This window comes from Emydura macquarii, unplaced genomic scaffold (genome assembly GCF_026122565.2).
Source record: "Emydura macquarii macquarii isolate MOO-44397 ecotype Brisbane River unplaced genomic scaffold, CSIRO-AGI_Emac_v2 contig_1043, whole genome shotgun sequence".
Lineage (NCBI taxonomy): Eukaryota > Metazoa > Chordata > Testudines > Chelidae > Emydura > Emydura macquarii.
The window spans coordinates 16,517,545-16,528,407 of NW_027131180.1; the positions used below are offsets into that span (position 1 = coordinate 16,517,545).

Below are 10,863 nucleotides of genomic sequence, written 5' to 3' on the forward strand. Positions count from 1 at the left end.
TCATCTGGCGGAGAAGAAGGGGTTGAGGAGATGGCCACAACTGGGGAACATGAGGGAAGCCTCTCTGGATCCATTGGTACTGTCGGAGCCAGGCTGATCAGTGCATTGTTGAATGCTATTTCTGAGCATCTACCTGATGAGGATTGTGGTGGCGATGCGGAGGAGTCCTCCTGAACTGAGCAGGACCATTCAGAAGATGAATACTGAGCTGCAGTATGGTCAACCTGGTTGATCCTGCTGTTGTGAGTATGTGACCAGAGGGCCAAATACCAACTCTGCAGGTAAGGCAAGATGGGAAACTGCCACGGTGCTGTTGGAACCTTTCAGTAGTTATGCTTCCAGAATGGGAGCAATGGGCCATGTTGGACACCCATATTGTCCAAATTAGAGGAGTCAAAGATCTTCACGAATGGTGGTGCCACCGGAGCTGCCAGAATAGGGGGTGGCAGAAATATAGTGGGAGAAGGAGCCCTCTGAGTCCTTCCATGCAAACAGCTCGTGGAAACCCAGAGCACTTTCAAGTCTCCCTGGGGTCAGTAGTATCCAGTCCGCTGGCAGGATCAATACTGGAAGAGGCAACTGTCTGGGAACCAACAGTTCACAGGATGTCAGTGGAACCAAAGCAGGCAGTATACCAGGATCCTTGATTGGTACCAACAGCTCGAGCGATTGGTGCGGCCTTTTCTGGCTCTCACAGGCCTTGGAATGTATTGTTCCTCCAATAACTTGTAGATGATGCCAAGTCCTTCTTGGACTTGGAAGACTTGCTGTCATGTTTATGCGCATGCTTCCTTGGCTCATGGCTTGGCCAATGTATGGGGGGTGGGGGTTCCACAGCAGAGATCTGATGCTGGTCCTATGACAGTCTCCATGGGGTGCTTCTTGAAATGGACAGTCCAGTTGTTTTGTGTACAGGCAAGAAAGGAGAGGCAGATACTGCACCTGGATGCAATGTGGGATTTCCCCATTGAGTAAAAACAGTGCTGGTGCTTGTTGCTGATGAAAAACAAGCAAGGGCAGGAAGTACAGGTTTTAAACCCCGACATCTTCGGCATAATCCAATACCCAGACCTGGGTACTGGTGGTATGGGGGAATGTTTGGCAGAAAAACTGCTGAAACAGTGTCCCAAGTCCTGAATCCTATGAAAACAACTTGAAACTAGAAAATGTAGAACAAAAACAATAAAATCTGAACTATAAACAGGCATAAAAACAGTTTTTCTAAAAGTTTTGGAAAAATGCATTACAAGCACAAGAGGATAGTAGAAGCGCTGACTTGGACCATGTGACAGTGAGAAGGAACTGGAGATACTGGCAGCTTACTCTGCCCTTTATTACCTTGGGTAAAACCATGAGGTGATTCAGGGATGCATGTACAGACCACCAAACAATACTAGTTTCAAAAGCTCCAGCTCTGGGCACATGCACATAATCCTCAGTGGAATACAATAGGGACCCATCACTCAAAGAATTTAAAGTATTTTACAAAAATTAGCAAATTAAGCTGTAGAATAATTCTATGAGGAAAGTATTATCTCAATTTTACAAATGGAAAACCTGAGCCATAGGCTGATTTAGTGACCCTCCACTTCAGTCCAGCCTCATATTGCTAGCTAACACATGGAAATCTATTCTTACATGTTTAACTACCACCTCAAATTTAAGACATATTAAAACAGGTTTAAGATTTTCTTCTAAAATCTCTCCCATCTCTGATTTCACTGACAACTTTACATTACTTCCAAAATCTATATTCTCTCTCCTCCTCTTCATGTATCCAATCTCTGTAATTCCAGTTGTTTCTTCCTCTTTAGCATTTCCAAATCTGTCCTTTCCACATTGTGACCACTGCTCAAAATATATGTCCACATCTGATAATCTCTTACATAGATTTTTATAACATTCAATTATCTTGTATCATTCTAATATGCTACTAATGTCACTTTCTCACACACCATGTGACTACCACATCTCATTCTTAAGAATTTAAGAACGGCCATGTTGGGTCAGATCAATGGTTCATCTAGCTCAATATCCTGTCTTCCAACAGTGGTCAATGCCAGATGCTTTAGAGGGAATGACCAAAATAGGGCAATTATTGAGTGATCCATCCCGTCACCCACTCCCAACTTCTGGCCATTAAAGACTTAGGACACTCAGAGAATGCAGTTACATCCCTGATCATCTTGGCTAATAACCACTGACGGACTTATCCTCCATGAACTTATCTAATTCTCTTTTGAACCCAGTTATAATTTTGGCCTTCAAAATATCCCCTAGCAATGAGTTCCAGAGGATGACTGTGTATTGTTGAAGTAGTACTTCCTTTTGTTTGTTTTAAACCTGCTGCCTATTAATTCCTCCATCCTTTCTATCTCTAGCTGCATAAAAATTAAAGCTCCTTCTCACCTACAAGGGGCTACATAATCTTCCACTTACATTTTTACTCTAATTTCTTCTCCCCACACTTTCCTGCACTTTTCCAACCACTTGCCTTACCCTTCGTCTCCTTCTCCCATGCTCAGATCTCTGCCAACTACCCCTGTAACATCCTCCTTGGCTTCCTCTGATTAGTTCCCTCTCTGCCCTCCTTCAAATAAATCCAGCTCATTATGAAACCCCTCCTCATTGTAACACCCTAACCAACTACTATCCTATGTCTTGTGCTTATCTGATTTTATTTAGACCAAGCTCTGGTAAGAGTATTTATGTTCTGTAAAACTTTTACAGCACTAAGAAGCAACTTTATTTTAATATAGATGTTTGTGATTTAATATCTTAAATGTGGTGCTAAATATTATCAATGACACTATCCACTAATGTAATAAGAACCAATGAAAGGTTCACATTTTATACTATTTTAGAAATAACATCTTTGGAAAGGCCAATTAAAAAAAAAAAAGATAATGAAATTGTAAAGTTTTGAATTAAGATTTCATAAGCTATATTTTCATTTGTTTTCTTAGGAATTAGATCAACATGTTTTTTCAAATCCTTAGATACTTGGAGGTTTCTAACTTCTAACCCAAATGTATTAAGTAATGACTACTAGGTTAGTGTCATTCCACTCTTTTATTATGGAATGGAAAGAAAGAGGAAAATGAAAGTTCTTGCTACATCTTCAGTTTTTTATTTAAATTCCACTGTCCCATATATTTACCAGAGGAGCATATTTAGATTTAAGGGTCTTCGTGGTATCAGTTAAAGTACACTCCATCTCCATAAAACTATAGATTCAGTATCTGTTTTTTGGAATTCCAAAATATTATAGATTTTTCTACTACAGAAGTTATGAAAACAGGGGAAGGTGGGAAGAGAAGAGAATAATGCACTTACTAATCAAAATATTTGTAGTATTATTTTGTTACTGTATTGAGACACGTGATTATAAGGACTAAGCAGTCTTGTGATGGCCAGTGTTCATCTTAACAGTTAAAGTGGAGGTCTTCAGTAAAATGTGTATGATTCTCAAAGGCCACATTCTAAAATAGCAGCTTTCTCACAGCTTCATCATATTTTCAGGATCTCTTGTTTTGTTTCATTGGATAATTTATTTGTGGAGAAGCCATATAGGTGTTTTCACTTGTAAATAGAATGAAGAGAAGAACTAACTGTACATTTTCCCTACTGTTATAGGCTGTTCATATTTCATGTCTTAGGGTGATATCAGAGGGACAAATCAGCATAGCTCTGTACATTTACATTGTGCCTCTCTGATCTAGTATCATTTGAATAAGTCAAATTAATGGATAAGGAAAACCAGAGGATATAATTTGGTAAAATTTTGAAAGCTCATATTAAGTCCCACACAGAACACTAATAAGGAAACTATGTAGTCACAGAATGAGAGGCGATATTCTGTTCTTAGTAAGAAACTAGTCAAGAGATAGAAAACAGAAAGAAGGAATAAATGGTCAATTTTCAACATGTAAAGAGGTTAATAATAAAGTGTCCATCCAAAGGAACCTTTTTCAGACCGAAGTATTTTCAGACTATTATTAAATGACCTCAGAAAAGAGTATGAACAGTATGGTAACAAAGTCTGCAGGTGATAAGCTATGTAAACTAGTAAAGTCTATAGAAAATCATGAGGAACTTAACAGCAGCCTATAATAGTCTGAATGACCCACTCATGCTGGATCCTGACACAGAGCAAACTCTTCATGTTTGGCTCTCTCCCACCTGATGTGGAAAGGGAAGAGAAAGAGATACTGGGTATTTGGGAGCAGATCTGTAGCCCAATCCACTGAGAAGGGCTCCAGCACTATCTCCTCCCCAATGGAACATTTGATGGAGGGACTCTAAAAGGAATTATTTCAGAGCTGTCCTCCTCTACAGCCTCCTTCTGTGGGTTTTACTACAGGAGGGGATGATGAGGCTACTGGGCAAGACAATGACAGATAAAAATTCAGTGTACACAACTCCAGGGTAACGCAAACTGAAAAGAACAATTGGAGCTAGTCATGCAATTGATTGGTTCTAAATTAATTGAAGCCACTCAGGAAAGACTGAGTCTTCATTTTGGGTAACTAAAGAAATATATCTTCTCATTATGCAGTGGTGGTAAAAAAAAAAAACCAAAAACCAAACCAACCACAAATTATGTTAGGTTTTATTATGAAAGGAGTACTGTAAGAACATAATATAATGTATTTATATAAACTGACTGTACATCCTCATCTGTAATACTGTGCTCAATTCTGGTCAGTAAATATAATTCAATTCAAAAAGGACAGAACAGAAAAAGAGAAGGTTCACAAAAGACCAACAATGATGATTAAAGGCATGGAAAGACTTCCTTGTGTGAATAAAGTCTATGTTGTTTAGACAGGAGATTAATAAATGAGCTGAATCAGGTATGCAAAATGCTTAATGGTATACAGGTCAATCATGTGCTCCTACTTACTCTCTAATAATAAACTAACAAAGTGGACAACTAGAGATATTAATTCAAGGCATAACTACTTTCGGATTCATTGGCACAAGATATGGCTGACATAGAGCTTTGTAGGATTCAAGAAAGAAACAGCTATTTACAGTATATAAACAATATCATCTGCAGTAAGACTAACTATGGCAGACAGTTACAAGAGTTATAAACCCTCATTTCTTCAGGATATAAATCAACCACTAATTGCTTGGGGTTATGAAGAAACTACTCCTATGGACTTATTAGTGCATAATTGTTCCTTATAGGATTTTTTTTTAAACTATACCTTCCTCTGAAGCATTTAGTAGTGGCCACAGTGAGAGACAGACAGAGATGGGTCGCTGACTTGATCCAGTATGACTAGGAGTAATAACAATACTGATACTTTCTATACAAGCCATCTATTTTTTTGTGTTCATACACAGCAAAGTAAAAAATGGAAACAAAAAATAGCTAGCCTGCTTTGGACAAACTGCACTATCAATTAAAAATATAATGGAATTTGCCTCCATCTGTACTGCCTGCTAAAGGAGGAGTCAACATGGTACCAGCTGCAAGGAAGCTGCTCACCCCTCTATTTCAATTGGATGTAGAGGCCATTGTCTTATTCCAGCAGATTGAATTCCAGGCTCATTGCTGCACAAGATAGCAGATACACACCTAGGAATCAACAAGGAAAAGTTCAGAAGGAAACAATAATTTGGCAAATAGCTTATCAGTTGAAAATGAAAAAAAATCTTCCAGAGAACAGAGTAATAAAAACATGGTTTATAAAAAATATTTTAATGGTAAATTTTTTTCCTACCATGTCTATTTGAATAAAAAAAGGTATATTTATTGAAAAAGAATAAATTGCCCCCATTTTTATTGTTGACTTGCACTCATCTTACAACCTCCAACGCTTCATTTTCATGTTGCTTTTGCTAGTGCTTGCAAAAGTAAGTAAATATTGTGACTGTTGACCTTCCTTCCATTATATGTGGAACCTTTGTATTTTACTCTCTGGATCAACAGCCATCTGCTTGGGCAACACAAGGCAAATTCCAAAATAAATCTAATGATGGCAAATAGGAACACCTATGGGCTGTCTTAAAGGAAGCTCTTCCATATCAAATCAAACACAGAGCCAGGAAATATTAATCATCTTTTTTTATATCTTTCTTAATTGTTCTTTCTCAAAATAAGTTCAACAATGGTTAGTGAAAAAAATAAGTGCTCTATTACATGAAAAAATATGCAGAATGTAATGTTAGGAATTATTCAATCCATATGCACAGAACTGGTAGGTTATATTGTAGATTTACAAAGCAGTTTAAAGACTTTTTTAAATTAGCATTTAAAATTGAATTATGTTTGACATATTAAATACTACTTTTAAAGAGTAGTGATGCAGAAATTATGAAAATGTACTCAGAAAATATGGTTCCTGAAAAACACTATTGAAAAATGGCAGTTAACCCAGGAGTAGAGTTTATCTTCAATAAAATTATTTTAGGGGAATGATTAAGAGGCTAACACCATACAGAGGTCATGCAGTGAAACTACAGTTAAAAGAGTGGTGATGCTTTAACACACAGGTGTGATTTAAAATAAAACTATTTATTTATTCATTCATTCATTCATTCAAGACTCCATATTTATAGCATAAGGCAATTTTTCTAAAATTTAGATAAAATGAAAAAAGACAAAACACCAAATCCAAATTTTGGAAACTGAATAGGAAATGGTGGTTGGATTTGAGATCCACAACTTTAATTTAATTTACTTGTATCTACCTTCCCCATTGTTGTTCCTTACTCTTGGATATGTATATATACACAACTCCTATCTGATTTCTATTCCTTATATCTGACGAAGTGGGTTACAGCCCACGAAAGCTTATGCCTGCAGAAATTAAATTTGTTAGTCTTTACAGTGCCACAGGACTCTCGTTGATTTTTTTTAGAACTTTAATTGTGTCCAGTGTAGAACCAAAACCTCATAGGGCCAATTTTTGATTCCTGAAACTATCATGAGGATATGGCGGCTTATAGTACTTTCTCCCTTTATTCGCCAAAGCCCCACCTTGACAAAGAGGTGGACACTCCTTGTTTTCTGCAACTCCCTTCTGTCATCTTTTCTGGAGGGAGATGCTGTGGCCTCAGCACTGCAATCACATATAGTATAACTGGGGATTACTGTATTAACTTTATGAATATTATCTGTACATGTTATATGTATTGTGGGCTAGGGATTGTATTCGTCTCCATGGGGGAAGGTTATCACTGCTCCCCTAGGAATTAAAAACAGTCCTTTGACTATCCCCCATGTAAGACACTTAATGTGACCCAGGAAAACTGTCTAAGGAGGGCAAGACCCAGTGGAAGGGTGCTACTGAAGCATGGAGACTGGATGAGAAAGGATGCTGTGGGAGGAAATGGTGATGGTTTGGGTAGGAGGGAATCACAGGGGGTTGTGGTTGTGCAGTCCTCCCCATGACGATATTAGAGGCATTTAGCAGACCACTATGTCTTCCTCCACAAGACATCAGATGGGGGTTTGCATGTGATTTCCTCTTAAGGGGCTTCTTGGAGATAAAGCGAGTGGGGTGGAGGGGAACAGAACTGGAGTACCATAGGAAATCATGGGGGCCTCCATAGACTGGGACAGTGTTAAGCCTGGGCTTGAGTCTAATATTGCCAATTTAAAAAAAAAATGTATTCCTCATATAGTCCTAGAAATAGAGCAAGATTTAAAGAAGGTAAAAAGAGGGACAATATGAGCACAGACTCAAGATGCTGAGAATAAAATTAAAGGAACCAAAGGACATAAAGAGAAGAAATTCTTTAATTGCCTATTCACCAATGCTAGGACCCTGGGTAACAAACAAGAAGAATTGCTCATTTTTTTAGCATACATACAATCTAGTTGGTATTATTGAAACCTGATGGGATGATTCATTTGATGATTCATATACTTCCCTGTTTAGGAAGTATAAAGTGGGCAAAAGGGGAAGTACTCTATGTCAAAAATGGCATTACCTATTTCTGAGTCATTGATAACTTGGAAGAAAATGATCTTGAATGTTTATGGATCAATGTCCTAACTGATAAAGCACAAGATGGAGTATTAGTTGGTGTCTGCTACATACCATCGAAACACACTAGGGAACAGATGACTGGCTCCTTATACACCCGTCTATAATATGTATGGAAAAAAAATGTTACATCATCACAGAGGACTTCAGTTTGAGTGACATGTTCTGGATGTCTCATGCTGCCAGTTCTAAAATACCCTTGGAATTTCTAAATATTACAGATGACAATTTCCTAACTCAACAAGTGTTGCGCCCAACATGGGGAGAATTTTAACTTTGTCTTAACATATAAACAGGAACTGATCACAGAACTAAAAATTAATGGTAGTTAAGATACAAGTGATCATAACTTGATTATTCTGTTTGCACACTATAAATGTAAAGTCCAGACCAGTAATACTTATACTTGGTACTTTAAATTCTTCCTTCCACGTACTTGGCTCATAAGTGTTTTAAGTTTTGTGAAATTTTCTATTTTAATCAGAAAAATGTGAATGATAATTGGGAATCATTTAAGAACACCTTACTAAATACCCAAAAAGCCACAAGCCCCCAAGAGAGGAAGAATGTCGTATTCGTTTAAAAAAAAACATTTGATTTAGAGGGGAAGTGAAGGCAGTTATAAAAAATAAAAAAAATAATATATAACAAATGGAAGAAAGGAGAAGCTGATAGTAGTTAATATAAATCAGAAGCTAGGAATGGTAGAATATTGATAAGGAAAGCAAAGGGATACAAGGAAATATTTATGGCCAGCAGAGTTAACGATAGTAAGGAGTTTTTAAAAATATATTAGCAACAAAAAGAATCCTAACAATGGCATTGGTCCATTACTAGATGGAAACGGTAGATTTATCAGTAGTAATGAAGAAAAGGCAGATGTGTTCAATAAATTTAATTCCATATGTGGAAAAAACAGATGATATAGTCATATCATACCATAACATTATTTTCACTCCACTGGTATCTCAGGAGGATGTTAAACAGCAGCTACTTAAATCAGCAGGTCCAGATAACTTGTAACTAAGAGTTTTATTAAAAGAGCTTGCTAAGAAGCTTGCTGGACCATTAAAGTTGATTTTCAGTAAGTACTGGAACACTGGGGAAGTTCCAGAAGACTGGAAGAAAGCTAACCTTGTGCCAATATTTAAAAAGGGTAAACAGGATTACCCAGGTAATTATGGGCTTGTTGATATCAATCCCGAGCAAGATAATGGATCAGCAGATACGGGCCTTGATTAATAAAGAATTAAAGGAGGGTAAAGTATCAATACAAATCAACATGGGTTTATGGAAAATAGTCTGTCAAACTAAATTGGTATATTCTGATGAGATTATAAATTTGGTTGATAAAGGTGTGTTGAAGTCATATACTTAGAATTCTGTAAGGCATTTGACTTGGTACATTTTGATTAAGACACTAGAATGATATAAAATTAACATGGCACACATTAAATGGATTAAAAGCTAGCTAACAGATAGGTCACAAAAATGCAACTGTAAATGGGATATCATCATCAAGCAGGTGTGTTTCTCAGGGGTCCCACAGGGATTGGTTCTTGGCCCTATGCTATTTAATACTTTTATCAGTGACCTGGAAGAAAACAAAATCACCACCAATAAATTTTGCAGATAACACAAAAATTAGAGGCATGATAAATAACGAAGAGGAAAGGTCACTGATACTGAGTGATCTGGGTCACTCGGTAAACAGAACGCAAGCAAACAATGTGCATTTTAATATGGTTAAATAATTGTATACAATCAGGAACAAAGATTATTGGCCATTCTTACTGGATGGGGGATTCTATCCTGGGAAGCAGTGACCCTGAAAAAGAACTGGGGGTCATAACAGATAATCATCATAACATGAGCTTTCAGTGAGACAATGTGGCCAAAAGAGTTAATGCAGTCCTCGGCTGCATGAACAGGGGAATCTTGAGCAGAAGTAGAGGTTATTTTACCTCATATGTGGCACTGGTAAGATTGCTGCTTGAATACAGTGTCCGGTTCTGGTGTCCACAATTCAAAAAAGATGTTGATAAACTGGAGAGAATTCAGAAAGCCACAAGAATGATCAAAGGGTTGAAAAATATGCCTTACTGTAATAGATTCCAGGAGCTCAATACACTTAGACTGTAATCAAGTCACTTCTTAACCTTTTCTTTATGCTAAATACTTATATGGGGGACAAATATTTGATAATGGGTTCTTCAATCTAGCAGCGAAAGGTATAACACAATCTAATGGCTGGAAGCTGAAGCTAGACAAATTCAGACTTGGAAATAAAGCATAAAATTTTTTAACAGTGACAGTAATTAACCATTGGAACAATTTACAAGGGTCATGGTGGATTCTCTATCACTGGTAATTTTTAAAACAAGATTTGATTTTTTTTTTTAAGGATATGCTCTAGGACAGGGGTGGCCAACCCGCGGCTCGGGAGCCACATGCAGCTCTTTGCTCAGACAAATGGGGCTCTCTGGAGAAGAGGGGCAGTGAAATTGATGAGCTGCTGGGGAAATTGACAGATCAGTGTGAACTGTGAAGGGTAGAGAGACCAGGGGGAGTGAAAGTGACACGCTGCCTGAGGGCAAGGTAACTGCTGCTCTTTGTCTCTCACTGGTTGGCCACCCCTGCTCTAGGACATATTTTGGAGAAGTTATAAGGCCCATGCCATACAGGAGGTCAGACTAGATGATAACAATGGCCGTGAAACCTATAAAAGGCAAAACAGAGACTATTTTAGCTTGATACTGTCACAGAGTACAATAACTGGGCAAATGTAAAATACTCCATATCCCTATAGCTTATGAAGTCAAAATCAAATGCAGTTTGCTTTTGTCACTTGAAAAAG

At 37.6% G+C, this 10,863-nt stretch overlaps 1 protein-coding gene across 1 annotated transcript in view; it reads right to left on the reverse strand.

Moving 5' to 3' along the window:
- PKNOX1 (PBX/knotted 1 homeobox 1) overlaps positions 1-5,592 on the reverse strand; it is an 84,913-nt gene extending 79,321 nt beyond the window's left edge. The window contains exon 1 of the mRNA XM_067545190.1: positions 5,501-5,592. The gene's annotated coding sequence lies outside the window, so the exon portion shown is untranslated. The remainder of the gene's footprint in view (positions 1-5,500) is intronic.
- Positions 5,593-10,863: the final 5,271 nt, after the last annotated feature.